This window comes from Cervus elaphus, chromosome 4, assembly GCF_910594005.1.
Source record: "Cervus elaphus chromosome 4, mCerEla1.1, whole genome shotgun sequence".
NCBI classification, from domain to species: Eukaryota; Metazoa; Chordata; class Mammalia; order Artiodactyla; family Cervidae; genus Cervus; species Cervus elaphus.
The window spans coordinates 47297110-47303109 of record NC_057818.1 but is presented as its reverse complement, the minus strand read 5'-3'; positions in this window follow the sequence as shown (position 1 = coordinate 47303109).

Here is a 6000-nt window from a genome sequence, read left to right as displayed (position 1 = left end):
AAAAAAAAGCAGATAAAAAATTTTCTTGGGAGTGAAAAAAGACAAATTTTCAAGTAAAAATTATAAAAGATAAAATTTAAAGTACTCTTTCTTTTCCCAGGGCTACTTTTAAAAATGTTACATGCATTAATTATTTCTCAGAACAATCTCTTTGTGTCGGTACTATTTTGATCCTGTGACGGACACAGAAACCCAGAGAGGTGAAGCAACCTGTCCAAAGTCACAGAGCAATTAGTGGAGGAGGCAGAATGCAAACCTGCTTTGTTAATAAAACTTTTTATTTTGACATAATGTCAAACAGAAAATTTGCAAAAACGGCACAGAGAATTTCTGTATACTCTTCACATAGGTTCTATAAATGCTAACATTTACATTTATTTTACAACCCTATTTTTGTCTGAACAATTGGAATTTAATTCAGAAAAGTCGGCCGCCCACATAAGGCTCCTTTCCCCTAAATGCTTCAGTATATACATCCTAAAAGCAAAAACATTCTTTCATAGTTTCCATTATTACAATTATCAAAATTATGAAATTTACATGCATATAATACTTTTAATATTTACCTTATTCAAATTCACAATTGTTCAATAAAAGCCGTTATAGAAAAAGCTTTTTTCTGGTCCAGGATCATATATTACATTTGACATGTCTCTTTGGTGTCCTTTAACTTGAAACAGTTCCTCAAGTTTGATCCTTCTTGACACTGACATTTTTAAAGAGTAAAGGCCAGTTGTAGAACATTGCTCGAATTGCATTTTTCTGTGATTTCCTTATGATTAAATTCTGGTTAAGCCTTTTGTTAGGAGTATCACAGGAGTTGTTCTGTTCTTCTCAATGCATTATAACAGGAGGTACAGGATATCATTTTGTACCACAATGGTTATGTTAACTTTGATTACTGGTTAAGGTGCTATCAGCCAGGTTTCTTCACTGTAAAATTACGGCTTTCCTCTTTGTTATCAATATTTGTGGAGACAGACTTTAAAATGGTATCAAATTCTATTTTCTCATCAATTTTTCACTCACTAGTTTTGGCATACATTGATGATTTTTTCCTTAATTTTATTTCTTTTCTGGCTGCGCTGGGTCTTTGTTGCTGTGCAGGTTTTTCTCTAGCTGTGGCAAGCAAGGGGCTACTCTCTAGTTGTGGGGCATGAGCATCTCATTGCAGTGGCTTCTCTTGTTGGGGAGCACGGGCTCTACGGCGTGCAAGCTTCAGGAGTTGTGGCTCATGGGCTCAGTTTGCGGCTTCCAGGCTCTAGAGCACGGGCTCAGTAAGTTGTGGCACATGGGCTTAGCGCATGTGCGATTTTCCTGGACCAGGGATCAAACCTGTGTCCCCTGCATTGGCAGGTGGATTCTTCACCACTGAGCCACCAGGGAAGCCCCTACATTGATGATTCTTACCAGAATCAGTGATTACTGTGGTGCCTAACTGATGGTGACTTTCTAATTTCACCATGCCTTCTATTAATACATTAGTAAGTTGGCATTCTACTATTAAATGTTTTATAGTCACTGGGTTAGTTAATGGTTTTACTCAATCTGCTACTATCATGACCTATTTTGATGCTCAGATTGTCCAGATTTGGCCAGTGAGAACTCCTTGAAATACTGTGACTTTCTGACATATTTCATCCGTGTTTTGAGCACTTCCCTACTTTCTAATTCCACAGAATATTCCAACCACATCTTACGTTTTCTCTGCTCAGCGTTTTATGCTATTTCTCCAAGGATTCCTTGTTCCTTGGATCTGGGTGCTGGATATTCTCATTGCTACAAAGTGTAATTGCTTCTATGTCCTTTTTGCTAGAGGGATATACATACACATTCCTATATGTATTTCTAAATTTATTTTGTAAAAACATCACTTTAAAAAGTGATACTCCGAATTGCGACCCAACACCACAGGGTTCATACTAGCCTCCTCCTCTCCATATTGTAACTCCCTTCTCCAGCAACAATAAACTTGGCTCCTATATATTTACTCCCATTTATTTTGCCTGATTCTAGAATACGTGAATTAGTTTCAGAATTACTAATCTATATAGTTGTGTAAACCAATCCTACTAACTAGAGTTAATTGCTTATGGTTCTCTTCTTTTTTTCTTTTCTGTTTTTAGCCTGAGGAAATATAGTCAAATTGTCTTCAAAAGTTGCTTGCCTGTCTTTTTTCCCCGTTTAGTATGAAGGATACATTTGTTTTTGCTTATGTTCCAACTTAAAGTCTCTCTTCTGTGATTCATGTAAAACAACTGAACTATAGTTGATTTACAATATTGTGTTAGCTTTAGGTGTACAGCAAAGTGATTCAGTTATTTATATATATAAATATATATTTTTCAGATTACTTTTCATTAGAGGTTATTACAAGATATTGAATACAGTTCCATGTGCTATACAGCAAATCCTTGTTTACCTATTTTATATGTAGTGGTACGCACCTGTTAGCCCCTACTTTCCCCTTTGGTTGTTACTTTTAAAATTTGCAAAACATTAATATGGTCCCCAAAGTAAAAAACACACACACACACACAAAAAGCATGTATCACTTCCCTATCTCCTAATGTACTAAAATTCCCTGTGTGTGTGGGTCTATTTATGGAATTATGTTCTATTTCACTGGTCTATTCATGCATGAGTGCCACATTGTTCCAATTATAGGGACTTTTCAGCATTTTTCATTCTCCTTGGACTAGAACCCCCTTTGAAGCTTTTCTTTTTCAGTGTTAATCAGGCTATTCTTACATAAAACCTGTATTGCTACCACTATGGGTACTTTATATACTTCAGATGAAAAGATTAACTGAATTGTCCCCCTTCAGTAATTCTCTTTCTCAGTATATTTTCTCTTCGTGACCCTTATCAATATCTGAAGTTTTATAAGTCAGGTACTCACCGGTTGTCTGCTTTCCAGACTTTCTTGGAGATTGGGGAGCTTGTATTTAATATCTATAGGCATATTGACATAGGCAGAGCACACAATGGCAGACTGTGGGTGTGCATCTTGCACAAGCACTTCACTCATATTTTTTTTCATTAGCTATTACAGTGGCTGTACCGTCTTATCACATTGTGGTTTTAATTTTTCCATTTTCTGTACCTTCTGATATCTTTATTGTTCATTTGGATACCCTTATTTTCCTCCCCCCATCCCTTTCTGGTTATACTGCCCAGCATGCAGGATCTTAGTTCCCTGACCAGGGATCGAACATGCACCCCCCTCAGTGGAAGCGAGGAGTGCTTAAGCACTGGACAGCCAGGGAAGTCCCTCCCATTTCTTACTAGTTGTCTGTCACTTATTGATCTGTAGTAGTTCTTTATACATTCTGGATGAGTATATTGTGAATATATTCTTCCAGTCTGTGACTTGCCCTTTCACTTTCTTGATGAAAATAGATGTTTTTTTTTTTTTTTTAAGAAAATAGATGTTTAATTTTAATACAATAAAACTGACTATCTTTTTTCCATATGGTTAGTGTTTCTAGTGTCCTGTTTAAGAAATCTTTGCTGCCCCAAGGCCAGAAAGATATTTGATGTTTTCTTCTAAAGACTGTTGTATCTTTTACACTTATATCACTAATGCATCTGGAATTGATTTTTTTTTTATCAATGTCACCCTGCAGAGGAACTTCTGTCATCAATCAGGTGACCACATATATGTATTATTAGGTCTATTTCAGGACTCTATTTTATTGTTTCTAGTTGTTCATTTTGCATCAGCATCATGTTGCCTTAATGACCAAAGTACACCTGATCACATTAACAAATTCAAGAAGAAAAATATATCAATGTACCAAAAAGGCATCTGACAATATTCACAGGCATCTTTAATTTAAAAAAATAAGTTAAATAGGAACCGAAGGAAACAATTAGCAAACGTTACACTAAGTGATTTCCATTAAGTTGGGAAAAACAACTGGATGCCTGCTATCACTAATCCTAAATCTGTTCTAGAAATTATTTTTATCATAATAATCACTATAAATATTCAAAAAAAATCACATCTATTTGTAGTTGATTGCCTAAAAAATTCAAGTCTAATAAAAAAATTTTAGTTTATTGGGTAACTTTATCACAATATCACAATAAAAAAATCTGCGAGAAGGTTAAGTCCATCATACTACTAGGTAAAGGATTACTCTCTAGAATATTATTTTTTAAGAATCCCACAATTTTGGGGGGACCATGCCATGTGGCTTGCATGAACTTAGTTTCCCCACCAGGGATTGAATCTGGGGCTATGGCAGTGAAAGTACTGGGTCCTAACCTCTGGACCACCAGGGATGTCCCAAGAATCTCACAATTTTTATATCAGTTTTTTTTTAAAGGAACCTGGGCAATACATATGAATTGGCAAGCTACAGTATCTAGTAATAAACAAATGTGAAAAGATGCTCAACTCCTTATTTACCAAGAAAACATTAAAGCACATACCAGAAATGGGGCTGTAAGGTTGAAGGGGTTGTAAACTGGCACTACAATTATATATATATATATATATATTATATTTTTTTTTTTGATGTGGACCATTTTTAAAGTCTTTACTGAATTTGTTACAATACTGCTCTGTTTTAAGTTTTGTTTTTTTTGCTGCATGTAAGATCCTGGCTCCCTGACCAGGGATCGAACTCACACTCCCTGCATTGGAAGGTGAAGTCTTAACCCTTGGACGGTCAGGTAAGTTCCCCTACCCATTCTCCTCTTCTATGGTAATATATAGTGAGGATGAGAGTGAACATAACCTGTGACTTACCAATCTCACCTTTTGATAAATATCTCAGAGAAAACCTTGCTTATGAATAGCAAGAAACATATATCCAATAAGATATTTTTTAGTGAGAAATTATATATAACCTAAATATTGACCAATAAAAGGCCTAAATACATATTGTGTATTTAGAACAGGGCTAGGGGTTTTCAATTCTACTGAAAACCACCATGTTAAATCCAAAATAAAGCAAGCAGCTCTTTGGACAGCATGCTGTGAGTTGCTTTCCTCACCAGATAACCATACACCTGCCATAATGCTGACATTTCCATCCCTGAAGCCTCTCTTTTTTGGTGAGGGCAACATCTGCCAAAGTGGAATTACATCTACAATAGGTATTGGGAATGGGAGTTTTATACTGAAGTATGAGATACACTGCATTAGATAAAATAAAACACTTCATAGTCTTTTGGTAGGCACTTAATGTGATTTTTCCCCCTCAAGAAATACAAAATACAGCACTCTCATGCTTTGGCCACCTGATGCAAAGAGCCAACTCACTGGAAAAGACCTGGACACTGGGAAAGATTAAAGGCAGGAGAAGAGGATGACAGAGGATGAGATTGTTGGATGGCATCACCGACTTGAGGGACATGAGTTTGAGCAAGCTCCCAGAGATGGTTAGAACAGGGAGACCTGGCATGCTGCAGTCCATGGGGTTGCAAAGAGTCAGATACGACTGAGCAACTGAACGACATGCTTGTTAGACCACAAAATCATTTTCTGTAAGAACCATTAAGTAGCAGTGTATTGTGGAACATACTTTAAGAAATTTTGAGTTAATGTACTGTCCCCAAAACACTTCTATTAACAAGAAAATGTTATCAGAGAGAAACACATTGACTTGTTAGAAAAACCCAATTTTATTATAGCACCTAAAATACTTATGTTACATTTTTGTGTAAACACTGTGTACTGTCCACAAATTAAAAGCATTTTGAAATCATGAGTGGGAGAGATTTGCTATTCTAAATGATGAACGATTATTCAGTGACATCTGGCCAGTCTGCCCACTTTAAGCAAAGTGGACTTGGAGGTACAAGTCAATATAAGAGTGACATTAGTTTGACTGAAAATAAATCTCTTTATTATGGCACTACTCATTTTCTGCTGTTGAAGGTATTAATTTTTAAGTATTGAATGCCTATTTTTCATAGTAATTTTTCATTCCTTTTATAAAATTAATGAGGCTAACACAAATGACAAAAAGAAGACAAACAATCTAA